Raw genomic sequence first — 8,186 nt, forward strand, 5'->3', positions numbered from 1 at the left:
GTTCCCCCAAAAATAACATTAAAACATGCAAGGGCATTAAAAAAGTTTCTCTTAATAAAGCATCTTACAGCACCCTGTGCAGATTAGCAAATCTTTCTGAAATATGGAAAGACTTCTGTTAACTGCCGAGTAAAGATGAGAGACAAGACTTTCAAGAGAGTTCAAATATTGCTGAGGTACGAGATGCTGTGTTTTCCTAAATAATTTTGCACATTAAATGTCTGACTGTTAATGTCAGTTGGTTCTCAGGCTGAGAAACTGAAAATGTAACTCTGAGCTATTTTGACTGTCTGGGCCGTGGAACATGAAGGAAGTCAAAGTAGGAAGCATGAGTATAACTCTCCAGACCCTGACAGTCACACTCTCTTGTTCTCTCTCTATTGTACTCAAAGTCAAAGCTCTGCAGTAGTTGCCTTCTTTCCAGCTAATGGTGTCTTGAAAAGATAAATGAAACAAGGAAAAATAACTTGGCTGGAGTACATTTTCATTTTTCCATTTTAATTTCACCTAAAAGTCAGCCACCTTAAGCATGACACTGGGTGGTTGTCAAAAGCACAACATTATTGACTAAAACCTAACATCAAGAACTCATAATTTGTTCTTGGGTATTTTCTTAAGCAAAAAAAAAAAAAAAAAGGTTGTTCAATATATAAAATTCCCTGAAGGGCTTCCAACCCAAATGCTGTACAGTATTATACGATGAAAGAACTGTTAGTAAAGTGAACAAGAAACAGGAAGTTTGAACTACCTGACCAAGTTTCACTCTATAACCTGAGTAATGTGTAATAAAAAATAACCAGCACAAAGAGTGAAAACCAGCTTCCAGTACAAATACATACTTTTATGATCAAGTGCTCTATAGACAGAAATGAAAGGTTTTTTTTCCTAGAGAATATGATTAAAAGACAGTTATTCTTTAAATCTCAGGAAAAAGGGAAGAAGACATACATACAAACATGAAAATACAAAGTTTGCATAATGTTTAAAAACAGTATCTCTTTTTTAAATACAATATCCTGCCCAAAAGTTTAGTTTATGCTAAAGTTACTACACATCCTTGTGGGTACTACCACAACTTCTGTGCCACTGTCATAGAGTCCTTCTGTCCTACCTTCCAGTCTGAAAGGAAGCATCTGCATTTCACAGTCTTTGACTTCTAGATGAGCTTAATGCAAATGCCCACATGCAACTTTCCAAAGGGCCTCTGAATCAGGCAAAGAATGCAGAGCCTAAAAACACAGGATTTGTGTAACCCAACTGGAGTACTGAAAAAGGGCATCAGGTGATTGAATGATTCACAGGGCTGGTAATGGAATACAGTATGTCCTTCCACCAGGTCACTAGGCTGAATCCATTCTGGATAATGAACAAAAACCAATCCCATTTGATGGCTGCTTATGTGAAATGAATTGATCAAGGCTGTCTCGATAAGTGAGCAAGTTTGCCACAGTATTATTTGTCACTTGAAACAAAAAGATCACAAGGACATCTGTGGGCATAACCTAAACAGATTACAGAAGAAGCCATCCCAAATCTAACTAGTCAGCCCCTTGTTGGCAATCTGACAATGCTGCCCAAAAAAAAAATGAAGTTGAACAGAAAGATGCTGAACTTCAGTTTTGATCCTCTGACTGGACCAAGACACACAGCTAGAGAGCGGCACTGGGGAAGCTGGCTCAGCCATGGCCCAAGGCATCGCTTGTTCTGTGGCTGATCAATGGGACTGTGGTCTTCCAGGACTGTCAGTTTAACAGCTTTCACCCAAAGTAAATTAATTTTTCCTTCCTAAAATGGAAACAAAAGAAATCCAACTCACCGGTAAAGCTGTTCAAGATTTTTGAAAGATAATAATCCTTCAGCTTACAGGGATCTGCACTCAATAGAAAGATGTGGGTGCTAAGAGGTAGTTCAGCCCCAGCTGTCAGTGCACCTTTCTATTCAAGCAAACCCAGCTTCCTGCCTTTTAAATGTGCCAAATTTGTGTGTGCTAATCAAGTTACTCTTCATTTTAGTAATGTACCAAATTGCCAGAAAAATGTTTTGTTTGCCTACCAGAAGATAAAATTGAGCCTTTAGCATATTTAAAATAAATAAATAAATAAATAAAAATATTACCATTTTGATGCAAACATGGAAGCTTTTACTTTATTTTGGGTCTGTTTCAGCTGCAGTAAGATCTATTAAAAAAAAAAAAACCAACAAAACAAACCAAAACTAAATCCTCCATCCATCCCCTGCATCCCTGCACCACCAAATCCTGTACCTGAAAGTGTATGATAATGCCTTGCCTTCAGTCAAAGGCACAAGCTGTCAACACGAGAGTGAAGCACTAGTGTAGGCATGCACATACATGCGCATGCACACACATAGTATTTATAAAACTGCTACTGTAAGGGATTTGGGGTTTATTTTTTTAATTAACTGAAAACGATAACACAAGAGCTCTTCATCTGACATGAGCTTGAGTTTCATCAGCTGCTGGAAAAGATTCTCTTTGAGAAATGAAATTACAGTGTTTCTCCATGTACTTTCTGTGGATTTCAAAATAAACACAGCTATATGATCATGCCAGTTGTAGGTAAAGTTGCAGGTCCTGATACATCTATAAAGAGGCTGCAGAGCTAGACACACAATCTGGCTAACACATCATATTGGCTAAATGACAGAATGCCCATTTTAAAAAAAAAAAGTGAAGCACAAGTGAAAAGAACTAGGAACAGCAGTTACAAAGGGTGCCCTTGGCCTACTAATAGCACCTAGCTATTGCGTTATACACCACATGGCATAAAAGACAGTTCATTATTTGATGGTTCTTCTGCTCATCCACATTTCTCACCATGTCAAGTTTCTCATATAGAACAATGCATGAGAGCAGGAAACTAAAAATGCAGACGAAGGCTTCATAACTGCTTTTGCTCTATGCTCCACTTTAAAAGTCAGCAGTTACACTGTGAATCAGTTACCTTCCCACGCCCCACAAAGGACAATTGACAAGATGGTAAGCAACAGCCCTGAGTACAAAACTTATCCTTTCCAATGAATGCACTGAGAAGTGCAGGCTGTACTAAATAACAACACTGCCAGCTGCCACTTTGTCTTTTCTTCTCATATGGGACCTTTACAATTCATGGTCTCTTGTGCTTATCTGATTATAAAAAAGGAAGGGAGGAATCTCAGCAGGGCCTTTTTCAGTCCCTAGGAACCTAGAAATTCCTACCTCTTTCCCCTATTTCATGCTCCAAAACACATCAGCTTGATACATACTTTTGCTAAGTGCTCAGAAGATTACTTCAGAGGTTTCAGGGTGTAGCAAAGAAAACAAAAGGGATTGCACCATTGCTTTGATTTAGTAGCTGGCAAGGTCAGTACAGTATTTAAATGTGATTATTTAATGATATATTAGGTCACTATCATGTTTTTGTAAGTATAATTAAACTCATTGAGTGCCTAAGAGTTTTTTAAAGACTTCTTGTTCATTATTTTTTACATTTAAGAAATAATACTTTCAATAATGGATTGAGATTAAAGAGAGATTGAAGTTTTCCAAGGTTTCTGATGAATCTGGTTAAGAAAAGAACTTTGGAACTACAGATAAGAAAAAGGAACAGCTCAGTCATCAAGTGTCTCAGACACAAGATGACAGCTGTACATATTTGAAGATGTAAATAAATTAATTCCTCAGAGGATGCTCATGCACATGAGTATTGGCAGATCTGATGTAGTCTGTCTGGAAGAGTTAGGACTAGCTGCATACAGGTATCTACTCCACTGAAATTATTCTTTGGGGAACTTATTCCTGCAATAATTCCTTTCCATCTCCACCTTCAGAGCTATTAAATCTTATTTGCTTTCCTTCATCTTCTTTGCAAGTCAACATTTTTTGATGTTGCACAGGATGACTTGAGAGGTCTCCACTTATACTGATAAACATATCCCTTGTGTAATGGAAAATGTGACATTCCAAATGACTGCAAAAGTAGAGACAGGCAAATAAATCAGAGATAACACCACATCTATCACTGTTCAGTGTGAAAAATCATCTATGAAATCTGTTCTCAAAGAACAAGGAAGGTTACTACAGCACAGGGAGTCTTTGATATGAAACTGAGGTTTTAATTGGGGACCCTGCTTCTGTTATATAAAGCAAAAAGAGCTTTACCTACAACAGAGAATAAGGACAGATTCATCTCAGCTATGTGAGCATCACAAGCCTTCATAACCTGTGGTAACATTCAGAAACATTCTTAGAGAAAGGATTTTGCAGTAGGCTTCATTAAGTAGATTGTGATAAGTTGCTCAAAGAAGAATTGACAATAAGAACAAGAAGCTCTACTAAACAATGACCAAAACTAATAATATTAAAAACCAAACTGTCAGTAATTTGTTGAGTAACCATAAGTCTTGCTCTGGCTAGACTCACTCAGCAGAGTTACTGTCAACGTAAGCAAGTAGTAGACAAGCACTCCAATGACAGGCACAGAATTTATAGCGCTGTCAACATCATAAGTTATCTACTAGCAGGTAAAAAAAGCGGTCTTTAATGAAAAAAGCTACTCAAGGAAGCTCTGTTTCTTTAGTTTGGCATAAATATAGGTGGAGGATTTCTTCACATTTTAAATATCACACACATATGTCAAATTAAGCTAATGTTTTGGAGACTCTGCAGGAGTAAACTGTATGACCTCAGCGTCAGCCACAGACAGACTTACAGTGTGGACTCTCAGGTACAAAGTAACTCAAAGAAAAACACTCAGGAGCAAAATAAAACACATACTAAAATGAATTTCCAAACAACACAGTAAAAATAGGATCAGGCACATCAAACTGTCTTTTCCATTTCTGAAGCAAAGACTTTAATTTGAAATATAGGCAAGTAGGAGAACAGAACTGAAATCACTTCAATTACCATATTAAACATGTCATGCAGACAAATTAAATATATGGGAGATGCAACTGATAAGAGCTTAGCTGAACATCAGTGACAGTGGAGGAGACATACTTTCAGTGAATAAATTAGCCTCCTACCAAGACAAGCATCTGTTACGGTCAAATGTGTCTCAGGATGTCTGATAGCTCTATCATTCCCAATGAACTTGCTCCACTGCCCAGGGGTCCAGCATGTCCTGCACAACACATGGGAGACAGCTGAGTAATCCCATCAAATAGTCTGCTTGTAGGAAAATGAAAGAGATTCCTCAATAAATTACTGAAGCAGCAGTCAGACACTTGACTAGTGCCTGCTAGTTCAGAGATGAACTGAAAAGGGAAATCTTTCCTCTGATCCAGTAAATCATTTCAAAGGGCCATTCATACCTGGATGTTTAATGAACCATAAGGAGTATAAAAAAATGGCTATTTTTTTCCTGAAAAGCTACTAATATCCTGAGGATGCAGTGCCTCACAATAACTGTTTAACTGTCTCTTGCAAGTAAGAAAGTTGAGTTCTGCTCACATACTCTACTGATTCAGCAGAGGTAGTACCAGTCTAAAATTTTCAATGAGATATAATAATTGGGAGTCTGAATGACTGCATTCCATATGCTCATTCAGTTCTTTTAATCTGCTTTGCCCAGCATGTCTCACATTAGAGGACTCAAAACCTGCAAATCTTTCCAGTCCACTGCAAGTGATTTGTAACTAACAGGAATAAAGCCAGGTAGAAACATCTTGTTTTTCAAGGCACAACCAAAGCCCCAGGTCACAACAGAAACATCAAGTTCTAATAGACGTTGTATCAGATGGGAACTTGACAGCTCTGATCCTTCTCTACTCACAATAGAACTGCACTAGTTAAATAATGTCTTCGTTCCTTTTAAAGCCTGTGATTCAAGGAAATCCAAATTCCTACTCCACAAAGCAGCAGAATATTATTATATGCACCAGGATACGCAAAAGCAAGTATACACACACAAAGGTAAGGCCAGTCTGTTGTATCTCTTGTATATATTTGACTCTTTGTTATATATGGGTAGAGTATGGCACAATTATCAGAATCCTGTACCAATAGTGGTATTGGGATTTCTATGAAGAAAGCTGTATGCCTGCCTGAACACTTCCCTCCCCCTTTCCCCAAACTACTTGACAATATGCAGTTCAGTCATTAGGGGTTACAGGTCTTATTATTCAGCTTATAGATCTCCAACCTCTGCTACACATCTGTGCTGGATACAAAGAATACGTTCTCATATCAGATGTCTAACTCCAGCCTGCAACTTGATCAACAATGAGTGAGAGTTCTTCCTCACCTCCCACACCATTACAGAAGTGACATTTCTGTCAAGAGATTCCACACTTTCCCTCCCATTCTTTATCCAGGCCGACCCCACAAGACAATCCGGAAAAGATAACAGGATCATAACCAGGCTGTAATTTCTAAAGCTGATCAACAGAATTTATATTTTTCTTTATAATTCAGATCATCACTTAAAAAACAAACAAACAAAAAACCTACCTCCACAACTTAAGGGAACAAAAATTAAAAACATTGGCTGCTCTGACTAGATGCTATATACTGTAGCTTTCTGCATGCGTGAACAATTTCTGTTTTAATTGTTTAAAACATCTTGCCTCTATGCGATTTTTCACTTGAAATTTTACCACCTCCCCGTTTCAGGGAGGACTATGCCAGATGCAGGAACACCGCCCTCTGTCCGCTGCAGAGAACATGGCATTTAATGCCTCTGCTCTTCCAGAGCTGCCAATGTGTTTAGTTAAATTTAAACAAACATATACAACATTTGCTCGGCAATGCTTTGGCATCCAGATTTCCACTGATAATACAGTTTTAGAAAGATTTTTGTTCCTGCTGCATACATCCCAGTGCGTTTTAAAACTGTTTAACATAAGATTTTTTTTTTTACTCTGGAAAAGTAAATGACAAGTCATTTCAAGCTTCTTGAAAGGTTGGGGTTTTGTTGGTTTTTTTGTTTGTTTGTTTTGTTTTTTTCCAAATCTCCTTCTTTAATCATCTCCGCAAGAAAAGCCAATTACAACTCTTACCAGCTTTCTTTCCCCCCACATACAAAAGCACTTGCTGGTTTCCCCTTCCCCACTCCTGCAGCAAAGCGTCAATGTGGAAAGAGGATTTCAAAATAGAAGCACAAATGCTGACAAATCCTCAAAGTTTTTTTTACACTTTTATTTTGCCTCCATGTTTTCACAGCTGCTCTGCTTAGAAGACAATAAAAAAACGGCCTGTAAAAAACATTACAAATTAAGAGACTGGAAAACTGCAGCCCAAGGAGGAGGATGTGACTTTAGTTTGACTTACCAATTTTATTCAGCTGTATATTTTCCTACTTGCTTTTTACAGCAGCTGAGCTCAGTGCTCAGGAACGTCCACCCCGTGTCAGGGAGCCAGGCAGAGCGCTGATCCCCACGCTGGTTGCTGCTGAGCGAGCGGAGCTGGGGTGGCGGCTGCTGCCGTTGCTGTTGCTGCTGTGTGCGCTCGCTCAGCCCCTGATCAGGAACTGCTTCCCATTCCCCAGCCCGGCTCCAGCGCTGCAGGCTTCGGGAGGCAGGCCCCAGCTACTGTGCTGCACTTTCTTAAAGGGACAAGCTCCGGCCTGGCAGGAGCGCACGCGAACCGGGAGCTACCAGGGCTGCCCGGGGTGGCGGGCTCACCGCCTCCAACCCGGGCGATACCCATCGCAACACCAGACGGTTTCTTACGTACCTCGAGAACGAGAACAACGCTCTTCTACACAGCTTTTCATTCAAGGCTTTCAGGTTTTGCGGTTGTTTATTTTTGCTTACTTCACACCCTCTGCAACGTAGGTGGGAATTATTGCACTGCGAAGCAGGAGGCAACAGCAGCAGGGGCTGGTTTCCCTGGACCGTGGGCGCAGGGCCCCATCTGCGGTCGGGACCCCAGCGGGGTGCACGCAGTGTGTCTGCTCCAACCCTGTGCTCTGTGCTGTACGCTGTGGCACGCTGTCCCCAGCCCACGGTCTGCAGCGGCGTTAGGATTAGGGATATCCCCTGGCAACTCGGAGCGTTTTGACCTTAAGAGATTTTATTCCCTTGTAACAGAGAGGATATGACTTCACTAAATAAAAAGCCCTCATTTCCCAGTTTTTCCTCCTCAGTCATTCTCCAGATAGCTTTAATCCCGTGCAAACCACTGTTTCTAGGATGTTTTCTGTTTTCTGACTTCACTTTCAACTATATCTGATATTAATAGCTAG

At 39.9% G+C, this 8,186-nt stretch overlaps 1 protein-coding gene across 1 annotated transcript in view; it reads right to left on the minus strand.

Moving 5' to 3' along the window:
- The window catches only part of DAAM2 (dishevelled associated activator of morphogenesis 2), a 175,353-nt gene extending 167,943 nt beyond the window's left edge, over positions 1–7,410 (minus strand). Inside the window, exon 1 of the mRNA XM_010581122.1 lies at positions 7,271–7,410. The gene's annotated coding sequence lies outside the window, so the exon portion shown is untranslated. The remainder of the gene's footprint in view (positions 1–7,270) is intronic.
- Between the last annotated feature and the right edge of the window lie 776 nt (positions 7,411–8,186).

This window comes from Haliaeetus leucocephalus, unplaced genomic scaffold, assembly GCF_000737465.1.
Source record: "Haliaeetus leucocephalus isolate CR32 unplaced genomic scaffold, Haliaeetus_leucocephalus-4.0 Scaffold752, whole genome shotgun sequence".
NCBI classification, from domain to species: Eukaryota; Metazoa; Chordata; class Aves; order Accipitriformes; family Accipitridae; genus Haliaeetus; species Haliaeetus leucocephalus.